The 26,220-nt window shown below is 35.4% G+C and overlaps 1 long non-coding RNA gene across 1 annotated transcript in view; it reads right to left on the bottom strand.

Moving 5' to 3' along the window:
• The window catches only part of LOC136847570 (uncharacterized), a 257,298-nt gene that overhangs the window by 145,489 nt on the left and 85,589 nt on the right, over nucleotides 1–26,220 (bottom strand). The window contains exon 3 of the long non-coding RNA XR_010855770.1: nucleotides 994–1,105. This is a non-coding gene — a long non-coding RNA (uncharacterized lncRNA). The remainder of the gene's footprint in view (nucleotides 1–993; nucleotides 1,106–26,220) is intronic.

Genomic DNA, 26,220 nt, shown 5'->3' on the forward strand with positions numbered 1-26,220 from the left:
CGAAAGAAATCAGTATTTGGAAATATACATGCGCCTTAGGAGTTCCAATGTTGCCCAAGAAATTCTAGCAGAGTTTTTGCGAGCAAATAATGTATTTGCGGCCTCGATGATCAAACAGTAATAGTCTGTCAATTCATACTATTTCTGGAAATACCATCTTGAAAAATGAACGCGGGTACTCGGCGCTCGAGTTACTGAACCAGATAATTATAGCTATTACGCGTAACACTTTCATAAAGTGCAACCGTTAACACTAACATACTGGAGCAATTTCATTGATTGCTATACTTTTAGCACGTCCATAACCGTAGGCTGATATTTCTAATGTGCATGTACTATAACGCAAAACGCTTCCTGAGAGTTGAGTTCTTGACGCTTTCATGTCCTGCAGTGCTTAACTTTCTTAGACTGCAGTATTTAAAAGTTTTAGATCAAGCAATACAACGCTTATCACTTTCATGTACAGCATCGCTTGTACACACTGTTGACTTTGCCTTGTGTGCATTGACGCTTGTCACTTTCAAATATTTAAGTACATAACATTCCCATAGACAGTTCATAACATTACCATAGACTGTTACCATTTAATTCACTGCAACACTTCACATTTCGTAACCTTCAGCAGTTAACGTTCCATGAACTACAAAACGATGCTTGCTCCCAGAAGCATTGGGTTTCATCCATTACACTATCTGACTACCATAAACTGTAGCACATAACACCTGAATCATACTCCATCACTGCAAAATTAACACTTTCATACGCTGTAACAATGAGCTTTCTTACATTGTAACACTTGACATTTCATTGACTATGTACATGGCACTTGAATGTGCTCTGCATCACTTAACAGTTCCGTACACCGAGACACTTCAACAGTTCTTAGACAGCGGCAGTGAACAGTTTCATGTACCTCAACAATTATCTTTCATACAAAAATACCTACCAGTTTCATTGCCTGAAACTGACACTTTCATGCACTCTCTCACTTACCTAACTTCGAATTCCTCAGCTCTGCCCAGACGACATGAGATCACGCTGCCTAACGTAGACTCCGTCAGCAGTCGAAGACACAAACCAGCTTCAAATTGGGCTCACGCTGACCCTGCGGTCACAGGAAGGGGAGGGCGAAATTAGTATTCGATTGTTGACGTGTGACCATTTTAGCTTAATGAGGAAGCTGGTGGGATGGGAATTCCAGCTCCCTTACCATGCCCTTGCCTACAGAAAACAAGGTCAGGATATGTATATAAAACACAGTGCCCCTAGTGATGCTAAAATTTTATTTGACCTTCGAGTTATAAGCTTGACCTTGACCCTTATCTCGACATCACAATGTATATTAGCTTCTAAGGTTCAAAAGTTTTGGATGGCAGAAAGTAAGCCGGTGCCTTAAGAAGGAGGGGAAGAGGAAAAAAAGTAGGACTTTCTCCAAAGAAAGCGGTAGACCTCTCACTTAAAGGGAAGTAAGGAGATTTTCAAAGCCTCATATAATTAGGAGCTGTTTGACGAATTTTCATTGCTTTTGATTACTCTAAATTACGCTGTCTCAAGCTCCTTATTGTGACTCAGAAAAGCTATTGTTGCAAATTTCGAGAATAATTTTGTAGAATAGTCACTAACTCGACATTCGGCCCTCCTCTCCTGCCAGGGTTCTGACCAACATCTGTACACAAACTCCCATAGCAGAGTTTCTGGTTTGCTTCAACACTGGTAAAACATTCTTCAGGATTTATGGGGTGGTAAAACGTTCGTGAGAATTCATCAGACTTTTGAAGAGCTGAGAACTATGCTAAAACAGTCGAATTATGTGAAAGTAAGGCATTATTTAATCATGACTTTTTGCCAAACGCATGGTACCTACTTTTCTTAACAAGAAAGTTATTAGAACTTATTTGTCCGAAGAAACCATGCAATATGGTTGTTTTGGGTTCACTGCCATAATATACATACATATATATTTATTATATACACATATATTATATATAGCCTATATAACGTAAACTTTCATTTCATATAGAACTCTCTCTCTCTCTCTCTCTCTCTCTCTCTCTCTCTCTCTCAATATAAAACCACGGAATCAAGGTGCTCAGGTAGACTAGAAGGCTGATGACAATTCGGTCGTGGCTATACAAAAATTATTATACAGCAATATGCTGCGGTTAACAAGTTGAAGAAATAGGGAAGCATTCCGAAAGGGCATACCACAGAACTGATTGAAATGTCCTGGCTCCAGGTTTGGACCCATCTCAAAATTCGTTCGCCTTTTCTTTGGTCCCTAGAAAACTCCTTCACGAGATTTCGTTCAGATCGCCGCCGTCTTTACAAGCTGTGGAGTGATAAACAAACTGTCACTGTTGAATAGATAAACTGTTTGACTTTGCTGCTAGAGGTAACCGGGAAATTTAATAAAGAACTCCAACCCCAATGAAAATGAATTCTAAGCCTTACCGGCATCTCATACAGTCTTCGCCTATAAGGAATGACTGGTCAGAGGAAATAAGGGAAAACTAAATTGGAAAATTCTGTTGTACGCTTTGAGATGTATCACGGCGTCTCTTTGTAGTTATTATTACTCGAATTCGACACGCTGTCATTTCACCAAAAAGGAAATATGCTACCTGATGCAATCATTGTAGTACTGTAAATCATTGCTCCGAAACAATGCAAGACCAGGAGTGACACATTTTCACGGTTAAATAATTGCGCAACAATCAGTTGCATATCGTGCTTTGAATAGCGCGTATCTTGAATTTCGTTAGACGGAAAAACATTGTGTCCACTTGGTATGTGATCTTCTGTGAAAAGCATCAAGGCGCTGTAGCTGCATTGGACGTCCAAGTTGGTAGCTTTTTACGAGTTCTCTCTCTCTCTCTCTCTCTCTCTCTCTCTCTCTCTCTCTCTCTCTCTCTCTCTCTCTCTCTCTCTCTCTCATTAGTAGACGTTCATTTATCGTGGCGGCTAATGTGCTATATATTTTTAATGTATTTCATCAAGAAGCTTCTTGCTTTTCAAATAACTTCATTGTAATGTATTACTGTTGCTAATGTTGTCGGTGTCGATGCTATAAATTATAAATCTAATTAATCAGAAAGCTAGCTCTCTCTCTCTCTCTCTCTCTCTCTCTCTCTCTCTCTCTCTCTCTCATTAAAATTTACTTTGCATACCTCGATGTAAAGAAACTTTTTATTATACTATTAACATTATTATTTTTATTGTTTTTGTCATAATTGGTGTTATTGAAGTTAGTTGTGCACATCAGATTTTATATATATTACATAATTCTCAGGAACTTCTTCTAATAAAAACCAGTTTTGGATTGCCATCATGCAGGAGCAGTTAATTTTTAAATGCCAATTCAGAATTACTTAAAGGACAAATGATACATACTGCGATGTTAACGTGAGGGCCTTGGCGTAAAGCAGACTGGGTAATGTTGTTAAGAATGTGGACGAAGTTTTACTCACGTTTTCAAGAAATTGTTTAACTCTTGTGAAAACTTTTTTTTTTTTTTTTTTTGTTAACAACGAACGAATACAATAGCGATCCTGTTCGTTGTATATGTATGAAAATTAATAGTTTATGAATAATCGTATGAATAATTGTATTTCCTCAATAGAAGGGCTTCGGTATTCTCTTGCATTTTTGTTATCTAGTTACTATTTTTTAACCTTTAACATTTTGAGCGTTCATGTAATGAAAGCTTTGAAATGGATCTTGTATGAACGGTATGTCTGCGGAATTTTTTTTAATAAAATACGGAAATATTTTTATTGCAAATATCACATTGAAGTGAACTTGCATACTTTATCTGGGATAAGAGTCCTGACTTTTTCTTCTCCAATACCTCATGAGTTAGTGTAGGAGCTTCCTGTCAAATTCCTTAATCATGAATAAAGTATTAGGTCAATGACAGATCACTATACTTAAAAAAAAGGAAACATTATTAAGTTTCTTGAGTATGTAAACATCTCTTATTGGCGAAAAAGTCCTTCATACTTAGAAGACAGAAAAATGGGTACCATTTTCTTTTTCTTATAAAAATAAGACGTAAATTGTGTTGGATTAAAGTATGATTTTTTTTTCTAGGAAATAAACAACCAGGACATCTTTAAGTGGGTGTTTTTTCATTTAAATATTTTTCTTCAACACATGATACTTTTCCAGATAAACGATTCCATGTAGATGATGCTAATCTCGGAATCAAAGGAGATTCTGCGACAGGTAGCTCTCTCTCTCTCTCTCTCTCTCTCTCTCTCTCTCTCTCTCTCTCTCTCTCTCTCTCTCTCTCTCTCTCTCTCTCTCTCACACATACTGTAGAGAAGATATATTTTACTTTCCATCCATCAGCGGCTTTTTTCCCTCCCAGAGCTCTTTTACAAATTATATTATATATATATATATATATATATATATATATATATATATATACATATATATGTAAATATATATACTTATATATATATATATATATATATATATATATATATATATATATATATATATATATATATATTATAATACATATGTCATACAGAGAGAGAATATAAAAGATCTAATTTCCATGAACACGAGATAGATAAATAATAGGAGAGAAAAATAAACTGGCTTATTAACAAATGTCTCTAATCATTTAATACGCAGGTAATGAGAGAGAGTTTAGATACCATTTAATGTTAATATTACCCATTTAAGTGTGTATTGGATGCATGATGGAGGTTGATAATACTATTAACAATAATCAAGGCAATTCAAGAAAAAAGAATTATGACCTGAGTAACATGAACCTTATTGTCTGGTTATGTGTATATATATATATATATATATATATATATATATATATATATATATATATATATATATATTTTATATATATATATATATATATATATATATATATATATATATATATATATATAATGTATAATTTATAATGGGATAATAATAATACATACACACACATATATATATGTATATGTATATGTGTATAATTGCGTGCGTGTGCATGCGTGTGTGCATGCTAGAATCCTCTCTTAAAAACTACGTCGAATATATATTTGTTATTGGTCACTCTGGTTCGGTCCTTTTGAAAACTTGTGTATTTTAGATAATTAACGTATTAATAGATATAATTCTTGTCAAATATAATTTTATTTATGAATATTAAAATAACATACTGTACAATAAATGTCGTTAAACATTAAAAGTAAGCTTAAGCCAAAATAAAGAAAATAAACGAGTTAGTGTGAGGAGATCGCTCCCATACATCAGCTCACCCACAGCCCGTAGCCTCCCCATATACAAAGCTTCAGAGATCGGCTGTAGTTACGAATCTTCTTCCTTTAGGAATCAAAACGCCGCCGTTTGCCTCCCTTCTGATCAACTGGCGGGCGTTGGGAAAAGAAATTATTATTATTCATCTCTCCCTTTCCTGCTTTCCTTCCTTCCTTCCTTCCTCTCTTCCTGCCCTCCCCCTCTTTCTCTCTCTCTTTCTCTCTTTCTCTCTTTCTTTCTCTTAATCAGCTCTTCCATCCCTCAACCCCTCTACCCACCTTCCCTATAGACTCCCTTCCTCTATTCAGCCTTTTGCAACGTTGAGTCATTCATTCGAGCGAAATGAAGCGGTTCCAGGATTAGATTCAATCGCTGTTTGATTATGCACTCTCACTCACTCGATCACTCACTCACTCACTCACTCACTCACACGCTCTTCTTTTTCCTTCACTTTTTTTTTTCTCTTCTCCTTAATTCTTCCTTTTCTTCTTCTCTCTTCCTTCTTCCTCTCTTGTTTCCGTCTCTCCACAATTCTTTCCTTCCGTTCTCTTCAGTCGGTTTTCAAGCACCGTTTGTATCGCCGTGTCAGTTTTCTTGAAAAGAAAATTATTTTCCCGGCTTTGTCTGTCCGTCCGCACTTTATTCTGTCCGAATCTTTTCTGTCGGCACTTTTTCTGTCCGCCCTCACATCTCAAAAACTACTGAGGCTAGAGGGCTGCAAATTGGTATGATCACCCACCCTCCAATCATCAAACATACCAAATTGCAGCCCTTTAGCTTCAATAGTTTTTATTTTGTTTAAGGTTAAAGTTAGTCATAATCGTGCTTCTGGCACCGCCATAGGCACCAACAGCGCAGGCCACCACCACCGGACCGTGGATGAGTTTAAGAGGGCGTGGCTGTACAGAAAACTCAATTGCGCCGAAAAGACTTCGGCGCATGTTTTACTTGTTTACTTGTTAAGAGGCCATTGTGGTCTATTACAATTACGAAAAATGACCAGTAGATTATATATATATACATACAGTATGTGTGTGTATGTATATATACACACAACTATTTATATATACATATATTTGTATGTATGTATATATATATATATACACGTGTATATATATATATATATATGTATGTATGTATGTATATACATATATATATATATATATATATATATATATATAATATATATATATATATATATATATATAATATATATATATATATATATATATATATATATATATATATATATATATATATATATTCACAGCTTTTAATACACACTGACACTCATATATGTGTATGTGTGCATAGTCGGTGTATATAATGAAGCGGGCAAGGACCAGTATGATATAGGTTAATGCGAGTTAGGGCTAGGACGCTGTGCTGATGAACTTTTTGTTGAATTGATGAAAAATTTTTTTATTTTTGTTTGATTTTCTCCAATTTTCCCCTCTGTCTTTGACCATTTCAAGCCTTTAGATTTGCCCGTCTCTTCGTCTTAGCGTAAAAAAAATATTAGCTGTTTTTCGGTTTTGTTCGTAGTTCAAAAACATTCATTCAAGTATGACAAACAATACGTTTTTATGCCTCACAAAGCTTGATATTACTTCGTTGCTTCTCTGTTCTTACTGAAGTGACGGAAAGTGAGACTTTTGTAGACGGGCGTCTTTCTAAACTTCCCTCTGGCCAATTTTCGTCGTAGTGTCTCTCATTAAGTTTGACATTTTTCGTACTAATTGTATACTGAATAAGCACCTCAAGATTTTTTTCCACACAAGGTGCACAAGCGCTAATCAAATATAATTCTCTTCGAGTGAAAGTTACTCCTAAGTTAAAATGAATTCGATATCAAACGATATTAATATACGTGAATATATATAGGTAATGCGTGTATACATGACAAAAATTCATATATATATATATATATATATATATATATATATATATATATATATATATATATATATATATATATATATATATATATGTAGTATGTATATGTATGTATGTATGTATGTGTGTGTACCATAATTTGTTGGTCGCTTTTTTACCAGATATGTTGTAGTAGTCCACAAGGACCTATTAACTTTCAGATTTATTCATTATATGACTTTATGTGAATACGTTTGTCACTACCAAGCCTAAGATACAAATGTGAGTTTTTGACGTTATAGAGGTAAGCGTATCCAAAAAGCGGGAAGAATTCGAAAAGTTAAGCCAATCCGTTGGGCTGTTACAGACACACACACACACACACACATATATATATATATATATATATATATATATATATATAATATATAATATATGTGTGTATAAATTTATGTATTATAGCAGTAGAATCTCCCGGTATCCTGGAATGTGTTTACGGAAGTGCCGTTGACTCCAGATTGCGTGGGTTAACGCAACTCCGTAATTATTCCTCATCTGCAAGCATTTACGAGTGTTTAAGCAATCTGCATACTAATGTAGTGATTGATTGGTGTTCATGTATACCGACGAAATCGGATAGTTGATGATAATCGTTTGAGTCAAGAGAAGCATCTAAAATTGATTATCGTTATTATATCATATTTGTTTTGTAACGCTTGTTGATGAATACTTATCGACCATATAATGGTCATAGCTATAGTTAGGAAAAATATTTGAAACGTTATTCATTTTAAGCTGTAAGACCAAAGTATATTATGAAAGACCTTCTTTTTAATAGTAATAAACTTGAAGATATAAAGCTGAATTGATGTTAATTCTCACAAAGATACAATGTTATGCAAAAGAATTCCAGAACAAAATTACTTTTTGATAAGCATCACATGCATGTTGATGACTCGAAAAGTATATCTTCTTTATCCATAGAATTCTGATTTCCGACTGTTCAACAGTATCATAAGTTAGCTTGAATTCTAGCCCTTGGGAATAATTTGCTTAGCATTTTTTGCAATCTGTGGGATATGAAAATTTTGTTAGCATAATGTGAAGATTTTCTGTAAAAAAAAAAAAAAAAATAGTTGAAACGCTTATTTAGAATTCTGACTTAAAAAAAATCTGTGTTGTTTACGTTAAAATTTTGTACATACATACATACACACACACAGAGACAAGGAAAGAGAGAAAGAAAAGCTACTTATATTGAATGCATGAAAACTCAAACTATGATAAATCTTGTAGAACTGCTTGGACAATGCCAACTCAGTAAATACAGAATCGCTTAGCAGCAAATTAGAAACAAATCTTAAAGGGGTAAAAATCTTGCATTAATGAAATACGAGGAGACTTAATAGTGCCAAGAAGTTCCATTAAACTCAATATACCAAATTACAGATTTAAAATGTTAAAAATTAACACAATTATTTGTTTGCACTGTATTAAACTTTACAGTGTATAACATACTTTATTTTAATTTTCAGAATAATAAATAAGCATTTCAGCTACTTTTTCAACAGAAAATCATGAAAATATGTGAAAAACATTTTATGCATGTATATACATACATACATGCAAGTTTTAGTTCCTGCGTACGGACGTTTCTTTGTTTAGGTCCAAGGCTCGTAAATATAAGCATATGTGAAATGTGTGAGGAAGTTGAGCAATTAGATATATATATATATATATATATATATATATATATATATATATATATATATATATATATATATATATTTTTTATACACATTTTCATGATTTGCCTTGTAATATGTATATCATCCCATGATTTTGATATATTTACTGTTCTACTGTAGTTATCATGTGTTCTGTGTAATGATAATAATTGTTGAAGTATCATATGTAGTGAATGTCAGATCTCAAAAGAGTTAGAGATTTAGATAACTTAACAGCGTAATTTAGAATTAATAATACATTTTAATAGTAACTTAGTATGTCCGCAACACGTGTGTATGGTAGTGAAGGCTTGTCTTGCTTCGAGTGTCATCGTGAAAGATAATGTGTTGACAGGTGAGAGATAACAATAGCTGCTCCATTCTGGAAACCAACTCGGGTTTTTCATTTTGTTTTTAAAACTTGCCAGTCATAATTAAACTGTTGCAGTCTGTTTTGATCGTGTTAAGATTTCTGTAAAAGCTTGTCCTATACGAGGAGAAGACGAGTAATTTCACAATGTTATATGTATTGTCGTGATTGCACTCAAAACGTTTTGCTCAAGAAGTGACGTCGTCTTCCTCTTCTAGAAGTGGTTCCCTCCCTCTCTCTCTTTCTTTAAAAGAGAGAAGTTATTAACATTAAATATTTTTGTGGTCATGGATATTAATCTTAGCTTTTGAGATCTGAATGTAGGAAAAGTGTGTAACGGAGCCTAACAAAAAACTGTTTTGTGAATCTCAAGCAGCTGCCTTTCAGGTGATTTTGTGAAAGTTTTCACAAGTTTGTGTAAAGTAAAATGAATTTTACTTATTGTTACCCTGGTATAATAAGGTATATTAAGATATTTTTGCCTTGGTGGAATAATTATTGGTAAATCTTTTGTGCATTTTTGGTTGTTATTGTGTTTGCAATCTCTTGATTTTTCACATTTTATATATTGGTGATTTAACATTTATTTACTTAGCATTTTAAATATTTCTTGATGATTTAACATTGCATACTTGATTTAATTTTCATTCATTAAGATTTTCTTTTCAAACCTTGAGTAATTCTTAATAGTGTAAGTTTTGCTTGATTAACTTAATTTCTTGATAAATTAAATTTTTTGTGATTTAGTTTTGTTTAATAATTTAATTCAATAATTAGTTAAATTTTATATTGTTTTCAAGTAAAATTAAATGTTTTCAGATTGTGAATTCTAGTTATAAATCTTAAATTTAAAAATAAATTTTTGTATTTAAAATATTTTAAAAACAGTGTTTCATTTATTGACCACCAGTAAATGGGATTAATTGCATGCGTAAGGCAAAGTGATAAACATGTTTTGTTCCTTTAGTTTTGCTGAAGTGAATTAAGACCAGAGAAACATTTAAAGTTCTTTGATGGAGTGATGCCCTTTAACTCTTGTATATTTCTTGTTTAATTGTTGATACCTCACACTTGTTTTGATCAACTAGCTTGATTTTTTCCCTTGGTTAATAAGCTTTATAAGGGATCACCGTTACCTTTAGAGTACTCAGTCATAATTTTTATTGTTATGAGAGTTCAGGCTGAAGTGAAGTAAATTTTTGAATTCTGTGATTAGTTGTGTAATAACCAGGTACTTGGTTCACATCGTGACAATATATAAATATATATATATATATATATATATATATATATATATATATATATATATATATATATATATAATATATACATCTATATATATAAAAATGAATGTACGTATGTATGTGTGTATATGTGCCACAATTACTCTGAAATGCTATGAGCAATTTCAACCAAACTTGGTATACATTATGACTTACTAGCTATCAGCACTGTGGGGCTGAGACATCACTAGCACCAAAGGGGTGGGGAGGGCTTCCCTGAAACGGGGCTGGTTATGCCCGTAAACTTAGTAACTTTACGAATTTATCATACCTAATTTCGGTATACATATGACTTACTATCTGGAAAAGAATACTGTGGGGGTAAGACATCACTGGCACCAAAGGGGGTTGGGGTTGGGACAGAGAGAGAGAGAGAGAGAGAGAGAGAGAGAGAGAGAGAGAGAGAGAGAGAGAGAGAGAGAGAGAGAGAAAATGGCTGACAAGTACCAAATTCGTTGCTTAGGTCAACGAAAATATAATGGGACTCAATGGAACTTGCCGAAAGCGCTCCGAATCTTGGCCTGATCACTGGTGTTGCCTATGTAGTTTATATATATATATATATATATATATATATATATATATATATATATATATATATATATATATATATATATATATATATGAAAATTATTTTCATATTACACTGTAGTATTACAGGAAAAGACATTCATATATATATATATATATATATATGTGTGTGTGTGTGTGTGTGTGTGCATGTATGTCTGGGGGTGCTGTATCATTTGAGGCTAGTTTCACAATAGCCGATCAACTGTATAATTTAGAATCAGATTGGCGCCATATATGTAACCATCGCTTACTTGATTCGTAATGCAGAATTTATTTTGAGTGGTAACTAAAGAAAATAACAAAAGTAACTGAAATTTTCATAGTTTTCCTATATAGTTTGTGGACTTTTTTCAGTAATATGATTGTGCATTACTCTGTTTTCATATTGGGGCTGCCTTATGCCAGCACAGGCTGTTGCTCCTCAGAGCACCCCCGTAAAAGTACCACCCTCATTACCTGCCCAGAACGTTGGATGTAAAGAGAGCGGGAGATATCAAGATTACCTCCTAACGAAGCTAATCCCCACCAAGTAAGAAAAGCGAATTAAATTTTTTCTCTTTGCTATTTGAATGCGAGAGGGGCTTTCGCAACGGCTCCTTCGTGTGCGCCTTTCTGAAGGGCTGAGGAGAGGAGGGGGGCGGGGGGAGTTAAAAGGAAAGAAAACCGAAGGCGGATGGAACTGGCGGAGAAGAGCTGCCGCTGATGTAATGCGGAAGTGGTATGTAGCCTACATAAGACGGCTTGAGAAGGATTATGATGTATAACCAGAGACGGACAAAAAAGAAATGATATAAAAAGGATGTACACAGCGACACAAAATTAAGGATTAACGTTGGCATGGTTGAAGGCTTTATCTCTCTCTCTCTCTCTCTCTCTCTCTCTCTCTCTCTCTCTCTCTCTCTCTCTCTCTCTATATATATATATATATATATATATATATATATATATATATATATATATATATATATATATATATATATATATATATATATATATATTACTAAAAGGACCTCATTCCAACTGGATGGTATCTAGTGGAGTATTTATTCAGAAAAAGTCACAAGCTTTCTTGGACAAACGGATACTTGTTAATGTAGACTGTTTGTCCAAGAGAGCTTGTAACTTTTTCTGAACAAATACTCCACTAGATACCATCCAGTTTGAATGAGGTCCTTTTAGTAATTCTACTAAGTAAGTATACCTTAGTTTTACCAGACCACTGAGCTGATTAACAGCTCTCCTAGGGCTGGCCCGAAGGATTAGACTTAGTAATTCTACTAATGCACAGAACAATTGTGTATATGGTAAAGTTAATATCTATCTATCTATATATGTATACACGTGTGTGTGTGTGTGTGTGTGTGTGTGTGTGTGTGTGTGTGTGTGTGTAAGCGTACTACTGTAGCTGCTCGCACGCAACGCCAGACAGACGCACGTACAAAAACGCGCCATGTCAAACCCAGAGCGTCAAGAACGTGTCAAACAAGACAGGTCGGAAGATGATTAGAGGTGTCGGGCGAGAGAATCGGGCAGCTGTGCGTTATCCTCCAAGGGGCAGAGGGAGACGAAGAATATCACATCAGTCGGGGGTCAGCCGAGCAGGAGGGGATGACCACGCCCCCTTTTCTCGTTGTGTGAAAAGTCCCCTCTCCGCCTTTTTTTTTTTTTTTTTTTTTTTTTTTTTGTAGTTGAGTTCCAGTCATTTTATCTCTTAGTCTCTTTATCATAAGCTCTCTCGCTCTCCTTCATATTATACATATGTATATGTATATGTATATATATATATATATATATATATATGTATATATATATATATATATATATATATATATATATATATATATATATATATACATGTACAGTGTATATATATACATTATGTATATATATATATAAATTTATATATACATTATGTATATATATATATATAAATTTATATATATATGTATATATATAATGTGTGTGTTTGTGTGTTTAGTTACAAGTAGCATATAATGATGACGTATTATATTAAATAATTGTTTTTTGTTTGTATGTGCATTTGCAATTAGGAACTGTAGCAAAAAAATTACATATTTTGATCTACTAGTTTTATTTGTATTCAGCATACTATTTTCTCAGCAACACTTGAGTTGCCAATAATATAAACATTTCTCATTGTATTTAACGGCAAAAAATCCTCGATTATGTTAATTTTAGCTTTGTTGGATATGGATTAATGTCCTTAAGGCCTGTTACTAATTAAGGAATTGCCTTGATATTAATTCAGCAAGAATTAAGATTATATGCAGTCAAGGTTTTACTCTTGCCACATTGTCTTAAACTGGGGTTTTTTCTTCTTATTTTAGACTAGACTAGATAAGGACTGCTAGTTAAGTTGGCCATCCCATTGACCTCTCCTCTCTCTCTCTCTCTCTCTCTCTCTCTCTCTCTCTCTCTCTCTCTCTCTCTCTCTCTCTCTCTCTCTTTATTTCTTTCTTTATATATATATATATATATATATATATATATATATATATATATATATATATATATATATATATATATATAGAAAGAAGAGAGAGAGAGAGTTCTACCTCCGTCTAGTCGAAGTATTTTATAAGAGGCATTCTGACACGAATCAACTGAAAAATAAGATGCTGCAAGTAACTATTAACAACATTTATTTGCTGAACTGACTTTCAAACAAGAAGGGCATGTTAATTAACAAATACGTAAGACCTCAGAATCATAATGAAACTACTTTCATTTATAAATATTTCACATCACCCAGGTTTTGCCTTCACATCCAAACACGTGTAAAGATAGCACGGAGAGGCTTTTTGCTTAGAGAGAGGAGATAAAAGTACCGAAAAATAAAATGACTTTATATATACATATACAGTATATATATATATATATATATATATATATATATATATATATATATATATATATAATATAATATAATATAATATAATATAATATAATATAATATAATTTACCCACAGTTTTTTGTTCGAGGGTGTTGACAGTAAATGGATACAGACCTGTGGTTTCTCACCAAGTCTCTAGGGATGAAGTTGCTGGAATCACGCTGTAAGTAGGCCCACTTACAGCTGGTCAGCGACAGGACTAAAGTGATCCACCGATCTAGCAAACTGGACCGTTGAGACGCTCTAATCACCCAGGGCGCTTACACTGTCTGACTGTAATTACCAAAGGTGGTTGATGGGGAAGCTGCAATAAGCGTAAGAAGTGGCCATGGCTGCGTGATCTAGTGTTCGTTGAAGTCCTCTGTGTTTATCGTTTACGAAGGATTATGAATGATAGGTAGCACTGGTCATTAGTTTATAAAGACCCTTGTTGTTGTGTCAGAAATAGACCCGTGTTGATGACGAGGGCATTTGGATCATCGCTGTGTACCTCACCCAACGTTGTAATTCCCACTGTCACAAATGTTACACAAACCTATATTGTATAAACGCGTTGCTCGCCAAATTGCAGTCTTTATGTAAATCATAATTTCCCGTTAAATGAATACCTATTGAGTTTAAGAGATGGTAATGAAATTGTGCCAGAGTCAGAATGGATTGGCTCTTACTTTCCAAAAGTTAGCCGATTTTGTGGTTCACTGTACTGAAAACCTTATAATGAAATTCCTGGAACTATCAAACCTTTAAACAGAAAGGTTTCTGTGAACGAGGACCACATACCGACTGATATTAACTTGTTGAAAACTTACCCGAGCAAAGAACTGATTGGCGGTGATTTTTAATTAACATGCTCTTATTTAACTTGACTTCTGCGTCCGTTTGTCTGTCTATCTGTCTGTCTCTATGTTTGGGTCAAATCTTGTAACTCAATTTTCGACCCGTCCCTTCGTCCGATGGACTTGAAATTTTGCATGGTTACTGAATTCCGGTGACAGTAACCTACATGATCAGTAGGTCAGCAATGACCTCTAGTGACCCTACAGTGACCTCCCTCAGTATCTCAGGATTTGTATGAAATTCTGATTTTTCACAATTTCTTTGACTCGGTAGAATCTATCTTCTATATAACCCCTCCCGCTCCCTCCTCGATCCCCTCCCCCTCCCCTGCTCTCTTCCTTCCCCTCCCCTTCCCTCTTCGCTCCCCTTCCTTCTCCCATCCCCTTCCCACACCAATCCCCCTCCCCTTCCCCCTTCCCCTTCCAAAGCACATATCGTGTTAATTTAGCTGTGTCCTCCCCTCCCCTTCTCTCTTCCATCCTCCTCCCCTTCCCCTCCCTCTCCCCTTCCTAGAGCATATGATTAAGCTGTGCCCTCCTCCTCCTTCCCCCTTCCATCCCCTCCCCTCCCCTCCCCTCCCCTTCCGAAGCACACGATTAAGAGTTAATTTAGCTGTGTCCTCCCCCCTTCCCTCTTCCATCCCCTTTCCCTTCCCCTCCCCACTTTCCCCTCCCCTTCCAGAGCACACGATCAAGTGTTAATTCAACTATGTCCTCCCCCTCCCCTTCCCTATATGCTATATGCATATAGGGGACCTAATAACGAGACAATCACAAATAAGGAAGCAGTTAAAGACCTTGGTGTGATGTTGAATAGGAATATGTTATGCAATGATCAAATAGCAATACTGTTGGTAAAATGCAAAGCAAAAATGGGAATGTTGTTCCGGCACTTCAAAACAAGAAAAGCCGATAACATGATTATGCTTTATAAAACGTATGTACGTAGTCCACTTGAATATTGCAATATAAAGGTCCTTTACAGCTAGAATAGAAGAAGTTAAGGACCTTGACTACTGGGAAAGACTACAATTCTTAAAATTATATAGTCTCGAAGGAGAAGAGAACGCTACATGATAATACAGGCATGGAAACAAATAAGAAAGAATTACCGAAAACATCATGGAGCTAAAAATATCAGAGAGAGCAAGCAGAGGTAGATTAATAGTGCCCAAAACTATACCAGGAAAACTAAGGAAAGCACACAGGACATTAATCCACTACGCACCAGCATCGATAATGCAGCGTCTATTCAATGAGTCACCAGCTCATCTGAGGAACATATCAGGAGTGAGCGTAGATGTGTTTAAGGATAAGCTCGACAAATATCTAAGCTGCATCCCTGACCATCCAAGATTGGATGATGCAAAATATACCGGAAGATGCATTAGTAATTCTCTGGTAGACATCAAAGGTGCCTCACACTAGGGACCTGGGGCAACCCGAACGAACTGTTAGGTCTGTAAGGTAAGGTTAAGGTCTTAACCCTTCCTCCTCCACACCTTCCTATTTCCCCCATCCCCTTCCCATTTTCCTTCCCTACCCCTACCTCCTCCCCTCCCCTCCCCTCCCCTTCCCCCTCCCCTTCCCCCTCCCCTCCCCTTCCCCCTCCCCCTCCCCTCTCATCCTTCCACCTCCCCTTTCCCTCATCCTTCCTCATCCCCTCACCTCCCCCTTCCCCTTCCCTTCTCCTCATCCCTCCTCCCCTCTCCCTCCCCTCCCCTTCCCCTCAGCCTTCCTCATCCCCCTCTCCTCGCCCTTCCCCTTCCCCCTCTCCTCGGCCTTCCCTTCCCCTCTCATTCCTCCTCCTCCCCCTCCCTCCCCTCCTCTCCCCTCTCCCTCCCCTCCCTCTCCCCTCCCCTCCCCTCCCCTTCCCCTCCCCTTCTTCTTCCCTCCTCTTCCCTCCTCCTCACCCTTCCTCCTCCCCTCCTCTCCCATATCCCCTTCCCTCACCTTCCTAATCCTCCTCCCCTTCCCTCTTCCCTTCCTTCCCCCTTTCCTTTCCCCCTTCCCCATAAACGGATGTCAATTTCGGTAAATACAATCATAAATCGGCTACAATTTCTGTCAAAACTAAAAAGTATAGAAAACTAAAAAGTATAGAATAAAAAAGTAAGTGGAAAAATTTTTAAACATGTTTTTATTAAAATGCGCAAAAAAATAAAATATAATTTTTTGAGACACTAGGATTTTCTTACACTTAATCTTGTCTACAAAAATAAAAGCGTGGTCCCCAAACATGGAAGGAAATGCTACAAGAAAAGAAATAGAATATTTGTAAGAAAATCCTGGTGTCTCCAAAAATTATTTCTTATTTGTAGTGCATTTTAATAAAAGTGTTTTAAAATTTATTTTTTATTATATAAGTTTTTTCTTTCTCTTGTTTTTCAAAGGTTTGTTTTATTTGAAAGATATTGCCTCTCTAACTTTGGCATGACGAGTAAATAAAGTTAAAACATCATTCTCTCTCTCTCTCTCTCTCTCTCTCTCTCTCTCTCTCTCTCTCTCTCTCTCTCTCTCTCTCTCTCTCTCTCTCTCTCTCTCTGTACGATGCTTTATGTTATTGGATTTTTTTTAAATAAATTTTTGTCACTTCTCTAAATGCGAAAGTGTCTACCTCTACTGCGCTGTTAGTTTCAAAACAATTTCTCTCCTCTGTGGTCAGATGTTTAATGTTAAAAACGCTATTGCCTTTACAGTGTGGAGTTAAGCTGCTCTTCTTGGATAAAAGTTTTTTGAGAATACTAGCATTACTAAAAACAATAATGGCGGCGATGAGAGTAGTCGTAGTTGTGCTGATGACCGTTATGATAATGATGACGGCAATAATAAAAAAAGTAATAATGATGGTAACGCGTAAAATATACTTCAAAAATTTTGCCATGAAAGGAATTCGCTTGAGCCATGCTGAGAGAGAAGAGCATTTAGCTCGTAAGGGAAAAGAGAGAGAGAGTGAATGAAATGTTTACATTTTGCTTCTGCTGAATTGTGCTCTGGGGGATACGCTCGTAGGTCGCAGACCGCGCTCCATCTACCTGTTGGTAAATATTGTCGCAAAGGTGAAAATTTGGTTTGCGGCAATTGATTGCGACGAGTCTGTTGCTAGATGAGGCGAAAGTGATGGTGAAGGTGGGTGTGTGGTTGTGTCCATAGTTACTCCCCCCCCCCTACCCCTACCCCTCCTCCCGAGATGGGACCGGGAATAGGGAATGGATCCGAATTGTCACTTTTTTTTCGCCGTACTCATGATTGGTTATTACCAATTTGTTATTTCTTGTAAAATTTAGATTGTGTTCAATTTTGTTGTTTTCAGTCTTATCGTAATCATCAAAAATGTTATTTTTAGTTTTTTTTTGAGGAGCGGACAACATAGAATGTTCACGTGTTTTGCTCTAATTATAATTGTTAATTGTCAAGTGTCATGTGAATTTAAGTTAATACCATGATTTGTTATAATCATTTTGAAAATCCCCTTCATAAAAATGACACGTCATGCAGTGTGTGAATTACTGAATCTGTGTTGCTTTAACTGTTAACACCATAAACATAATTTGGTTTTCTTCATTCTTTGTGTGTCATCATCATTATCATCATAGTTTTTGCTGTGAATTCCTGAATATATATTGCTTTCGTAAAAACCGAGACTGGTAGAATCTCTTGTATTCTGTGATATAAATTTAATAATTCACAGTAATTCCTATGGCGACGATGATGACACTATAAGCACAGCGAATGAAGAAACCAGATTATTGGCATATATTTTGCTCTATTTGTATGATTATTTTGCTTATTTTTTATTGTGAATTGGTGTTATCATCATCATCATCATCATCATCAGGAACAATAATCACTTGCATAGAACGCTTTGCTTTAGACGTCCTAGAATTACATCATCGTCATCTTCATCATCAACAATAACAACACCCGGGAACGACATCATCCCTAATTAGAATCTGTTTTTCGTTATTCTGTAAAAATTCACGTTGTTATCATTATCACCTTCATCATAGTTTTTTTTTTGGGGGGGGGCGTGTTAGTGACGATAATGGCACGGACTTGAGAGGCCTAGATATGAATTAGGAAGGGATTAGAAAGAAAGAAGAAGGAAAAAAAAAACTGATCCGGCTTAAATTTCGGTCCGTCGCCTCGTGTAACAAGAGGGGAATTCCCAAAGGGTTTTCCCCATTTGAATTTGATTTGTCAACTCAATTCTCCTTTGGCTTCTTTCGTGGACGGGCAAAAACTTGGGGGAAGCTTTGGCTGAGACACCGTGATCTGAACGGGATGCCCAGGCTGCTGCTGCAGCAGTTTGCAATTTTAAATCGATGCCAAAAGCTATACACAAAGTTTGGGGTTTTAGTGTTTAATTAGCATTAAAACAGAGAGAGAGAGAGAGAGAGAGAGAGAGAGAGAGAGAGAGAGAGAGAGAGAGAGAGAGAGAGAGAGCAGGATGCTGGGCCATTCTTACCAATTCATTCTTCCGTGTAGTTCTAAGAATCGATGCTCAACATGGTTATAATTCAATATTTTATCAGTATGAATCATTCCCAACTAAAATCACGAAGAATAAGGCAATTTACCAGACAGATCTAAAGGTTTACGTGCATAAATGGCAGCAGGTTGGTTCATATATTCTTCATCATTACGGTAGTTTTTACAAATTTTCAAAGTTGTCTCTGACAAGTTCTGTTTTGTGTATTGGCCTTTCAGTGGAATTCTTTTCTATGTAATTCATACAAATCACTGCATCTCTCTCTCTCTCTCTCTCTCTCTCTCTCTCTCTCTCTCTCTCTCTCTCTCTCTCTCTCTCTCTCTCTCTCTCTCTCTCTCTCTCTCCCCACATACACACACACGAATCTAAATATTTTTAATAACCTGACTCATACATACAATAATATATATATATATATATATATATATATATATATATATATATATATATATATATATATATATCATTATATAAATATCTGAATCTATACATATAAAATATATATATCTCTCTCTCTCTTTATATATATATATATATATATATATATATATATATATCTATCTATATATATATATATATATATATATATATATATATATATATATATATATATATATATATATATATATATATATACACACACACACATATAACAGTACGACACGTGCACAACTATTCTATACCATTACTTAGCAGTCTTTCTCTTTACTCTGTCCATTCTTCATACTCCTTATTCGTTTTTTCTTTTTACATATTGAAACGACTGTTGTCTTTAATTATCTCCACCATCTCCCCCTCATTGTTTGTCTCGATAACTAGAAGGAATTCTCCTTCTACTTACGCTTTCTTAGGTTCTTATGTATTACAAAATTTCGTTTGAAGCTCAAACAAACAAACTCACGCCATAACTAAATCATAAGTTTCTTCTAAATCACAAGTTTCATCAAACATGGCTGATGTCAGTGCAGCTGAGAGGTAAAGTTGGAGGAAAAGGAGTGATTTGAAATAAACATTGATTCTTTATTCTCTCTCTCTTTTTCCAGTGCCGTGTTGTACATACAAAATAACTAAATTACCTTCTAAACATTTGCCATAAAATCAGTTTCCTTCTAAATCACAAAGCTGAGAGCTCTACGGGAATTTACTTGCGCCGAAAAACTAAGATTCTTCCAAAACTAAGCTGTATCCTCTGGTTTCAAAAGCATATTAAATTTTTTAATGTATAATAATTATAATGTAGGTATGGTGTTTAGACACTTTTTTTTTATCTTTCTTCACTGTAAAATTTCTCCAGAGTTATATTGTCACATGGACTTCTGGTTCCACTTCTTTTCCTGCCTTTCTGTGGCCAAAATTCTTGTTCTTTTATTTCTTCTCTAAGTCATCAATTTTGTGTCGTAGACGAGTTATCTTGTTATTCTTATCTTCTGTTTTACCAAGATAATTACTGTTTCCCTTTATTTTGTTCATCTCCATCGTCATATCATTATCTTAGTACCCAACTGAAGCTTAATGACGTGGTCTTTGAGATCAGTTAATTCTTTGTTGCAGCCAAGTTCGTTCGCCTTACGAAGATATTTCATTGCTATTGAGAGACTTTCGACTCTGTCTTTCAATTCTTGATTTGCTTCTCCGCACTGTTCTATATTCGTTCGTTTTCTCAACCCACGAGCTTTTCTCTCTATGTCCATCACTTGCGCTTGCAGATCGGCAGCTCGATTACGTAATTCGTTGTGAGTCTTCACCATCCGGTGCGCTTCCTCGTTCAAGGTATACTTGACTGTTCTGCTGTCAATGCTCACAAGTCGATTGCTTGGATCAGCTGGGTATTCGTGTTCTCCAGCTATTCTGTCTTCTCGTTCAAAATGTTTACTTGAATACTTCAAAGCTGATATGTATAACCTCTCTTTTCCTTCCATTTTCCTATTTTTCTTCTATCCGTTGCCCAAACTCTTGGATTCTGTTACAGAGGCGATCATTACGAATATCATATTCCTCAGCATCTCTGGGTTTTCCTCCTAAAACTTGGGCCTTTCACAACTGCCTTTTCAAATCCCCGATCTGTCACTTGAGTCCACCATTTTCGTTACCCAAGGCTACAATTTTCTTATGAAGTTTGAGATTTCCGTCAGTCTGTCCACCCAATTGCCTGTGAATTCAGGATGCTGGCCGATCTCGGATTGCCAACGCGATTTGACCTCCTCCCTGAAGCTGCTGTCGCAAAACAGCATTTTCTTCCGTCAGGTTCGGCAACACAGGGCAAGGAAAGCCTCTCTCCGGGGCTGCTTCGCAAGGCCCTTCCAGTAGACCTACGAAGAAGAAGAGTCTGTTTCTTGGTGTTTTTATTTCATGATACGACTTTTCCACTTTTGAAAGGAATCGCGTTCCTTGTCCTCCCGCGCCTTATATGCGCATCCATACTCAAATGTATCTCGATTTTGTGAAAATCTAAAATTTTTAAGGTAAAAAATCTTCTGAAAATTTTTAAAGTTAAAAATCTTTTCTGAAAAGAAAACTATTGTGCCGGCTTTGTCTGTCCGTCTGTAATTTTTCTGTCCGCCCTCAGATCTTAAAAACTAATGAGGCTAGAGGGCTGCAAATTGGTATGTTGATCATCCACCTTCCAATCGTCAAACATACCAAAATGCAGCCCTCTAGCCTCAGTAGTTTTTATTTTTATTTAAGGTTAAAGTTAGCCATAATCGTGCGTCTGGCAACGATATAGGCCCGACCACCTCTGGGCAGTGGTTAAAGTTTCATGGGCCGCGGCTTATACAGCATTATACCGAGACCACCGAAAGATAGATCTATTTTCGGTGGCCTTGATTATACGCTATACAGAAAACTCGATTGCTCCGAAGAAACTTCGGCGCATTTTTTACTGGTTTCTTATTCATCCTGACAAATTCCTATTAAATGCTCATGCAAAGGTGTGTTCATACTACAGGTAATAAGGGAATGGAATGGGATATAAATTTGTGATTTCTTTAAAACTATCAAATGGGGTAGTTGAAGTTTCCAGCTTGTTATTGGACAGGTTATGCCAGTTGTCACTTTTATTTGCCTTGTTTTACCACACACACAAATACACACACACACATACACACACACACACACACACACACACACACACACACAAACACACACACACACACAAAATCCACATATGGCGAAAACATTGTCTAGAATCATAATTTCTTGAGCCGTGTTCCGACAACGACAATTTTTTTTGTTTTTAGGCCGTAATACAGTTAGCCACGCCAGCAGCCATATGACAGAAAACTTAATACAAAATGGAGGTGAAGACACACGGTACTCAATATGAAAGTCAAATTTTTTACATGTACAGCACACTATCAAGCTAATTTATATTCTTAGAGATAGTAACACAAAAATCTCACAACTTTTTATTAAAAAACCCTCCTACCCCTCTATGGGTGGTTGTGTTCAGCTTGATGAATCAGGCACCTAGGCACGAAAGTTACCAGATAGTCTATTACTAATGCTATACGTTAGTAGCTGTAGCCGATATTAACAATATTATTACATTTATTATTCAATAACTTACATACACACTTTTTACACTAATTTGAGTAAAATATCTTATCATAATCTGCTTAGTTAGAGTAAAAGCAATTATTGTTATTTAATTGTTTATGCTACTGTATTTGCATAATGATTACTGTACTGCATTTGAAAAGTACTTAAAAGTACTTGATTTTTCAAGTGTATTTACCCAAGCCTGATATATATACATACTGTGTGTATATATATATATATATATATATATATATATATATATATATATATATATATATATATATATTATATATATATATATATATATTCATTCCCAAACACTAATCTACATGTGTCGTTTAATATTAAGTGTACTATACCTTGGAATAACACAACCCAAAGGGGAATTTGCAAGTGATAGGAGATTCGGCACCGACGAGACTCGAACTCCCTTATGGTTGAACTGCGACAACTTTTCAGTGACGGTAACCACTGGGCTATCAATGGTTGCCGTCACTAAAATGCTGCCGCTTCCCAGCCATTCGGGAGTTCGAGTCTCCCTAGTGACGAATCACTTATCATTTATAAATGCCCTTCGGGTTATGTTATTACGAGATGGAGTGAAATTGATATAATACAACATTTGTAGCTTAATGTTAATGAATATAGAAGAATGTCCGGTGTATGTGATAAATTTATACGTACATATAAGCATATACATATGTATTTATACTGTATATATATATATAATATATATATATATATATATATATATATATATATATATATATATATATATATATAGTTCGTATTTCAAAACTTCCTTTTAATATCTCTCTCTCTCTCTCTCTCTCTCTCTCTCTCTCTCTCTCTCTCTCTCTCTCTCTCTCTCTCTCTCTCTCTCTCTCTCTCTCTCTTTCATATATACCTGGATTATTCCATACACAATGAAGATTCAGTCACTGAATCCATTGAGATCCACTTCGGCATTGATTAATATCCAATATTCATTGTAGCTTCGGATTCCCAGAATTTCAAAGTTCCAGAAGCGCTGTTCGAATCATTTTAAGACTCATTTTGGCGGAATCTATAGAGTTCCCTTCGAGGCAGAGAATATATATTGCTAAAATTAATCTGCTGCTGGATTCGCTGTGCATGTGTGGGCATTTGAATACTTACATGTGTTTGCGTGTATGTATTTACCATTATGAATGTACTTCCTGTAATGTGAAACCCGGGCACTTTTAAGGATTAAATACGCTCTGGAAAAGGTAAAAAGTAGTACCGGGTTATATATAAAATACTATATAAATGTATGTATGTATGTACATTATAATATATATATATATATATATATATATATATATATATATATATATATATACATACACATATATATACATATATATATGTATATATACACATACATACATACATACATACATACATACAGTATACATTAGTTTATGTAGATATGCATGTATGTGTGTCTAGTTATGTGGGCGAAAATATAAAATTTGCAAAATATGCGTGTAATCTACCACATAGAGGTTATACCACGAAGCATTTAGCACAACTTCGGATAATCGTAAACATTGTATAATTAGTCCCTACATAAGAAAGTAAGGAAATAGCTAATACCTTTTCATCTTAGTATTTCCTTCGGTTGCTATTAATTACCAATTTAGTGACAGGTGGACTGGTAGCAACTTAACCATTTCTCAGATTAGCGATACTACCCACCCAGATTTTATGACGGGAAAGTCAGTTAAATTGACCTATCGCTTAGGTGTCTTCACATCTCTCTCTCTCTCTCTCTCTCTCTCTCTCTCTCTCTCTCTCTCTCTCTCTCTCTCTCATACACACACACACACACACACACACAGACACACACACACACACACACACAAACTGTAACTATATTTTAGTGACCATGACGAGTGGCAGATAAATTAAAGGTAACAACAAACCATATTGTTAAAACTTGAAGAAGACAGGTAGAGCATATTTAAGTTATATATTTGAATATTTAATATTTAAATCTGGAAAACTATTTTTTCAAAAGCTTTATATTACTATACTCTGTTCTGTTTATTTTTCCATTCCCTTGTTTCTCCCATTTTATATTGCTGTAAAATTCATGGGAGCGTTACTTAATTGCTCATTTTATCAGTATTGCGTTAATGTGAATAGTTTCCTTACGTTTCAGTGTATTTGTTGTTGATAGTAGGTTATGCAGTATTACTTGGACAAGTTACACATTTGAAGTAGAATCAAAAGCAGATTTCAGATTTTTTACGTATAAATATATGAAATTCTCTCTCTCTCTCTCTCTCTCTCTCTCTCTCTCTCTCTCTCTCTCTCTCTCTCTCTCTCTCTCTCTCTCTATATATATATATATATATATATATATATATATATATATAAAATAGTAAATGTTTTTATATAAGTTTGGATTCTATAGAAATCCAAACCTCTTGACAGACCGAGACAAAATTTTGCACACGGCCTCTATGTCACCCCAGAAAGGTTTTAAACTCAAAATCAGACCCCTACCCCGTGACAGACATGCAAACACAGACAAAACAAATGAAATTTTGGTTATTACGACACCTTTTCCATTAGTTTTCTGGATTTATTCTCATTTTTCTTCTGACCCTTCACCTTTTCTTTTGGAGTTGCCAGAAGTATGATTAACCTAGCTATAGCATAAATTTTTTATCAGAATTTACGTGAATTTTGATCATAATGTATGATAATAATTAATATAATTGTATATTACCGCGATAAAATCTACATCGAAAACCTAAACTGATAATTTCTTTCCATAGTAAGTGAAGCCAAGCCCCCACGTGCGTAGTAGTGGCTTAATGCAACGATTTCAGCCATCAGAAATCACCAACAAACGCATTTGCCCCACCCATTATTACATATGGTTGACGACGTTATGTGGTATAATAAGTAAATAAACACATTCCTTTTTTGCGTACAGTGTTAAAATAGCCCTACATACGATCCTACATCATTTGTTGCATACCAACATCGTGTAGGGAGAACGACACGTTGTTGGCTGTGCTGGAATAATCGAAATATCACCTTGGACACTCTAGCGGTTGGAATTAATTACTGCGCGTAATTGGCAAAAAACTTCACTGCATACGGAAGATAAGTTTCTTTTCACGTTGCTTGGTACTGATTACCTGGAAGATAATGACTGAAGAAAGATTAAAACTTTACTGGAATGTAGATAATTACCTTTGGAAATCTTTACCGAATGGCACTTGGAGGGTAAAGGTATTACATGTAATTACAAAATAAATAAATAATAAGGCATCTTGTGCTCACCCAATATATTT

The sequence above is a fragment of the Macrobrachium rosenbergii genome, chromosome 17, assembly GCF_040412425.1.
Source record: "Macrobrachium rosenbergii isolate ZJJX-2024 chromosome 17, ASM4041242v1, whole genome shotgun sequence".
Lineage (NCBI taxonomy): Eukaryota > Metazoa > Arthropoda > Malacostraca > Decapoda > Palaemonidae > Macrobrachium > Macrobrachium rosenbergii.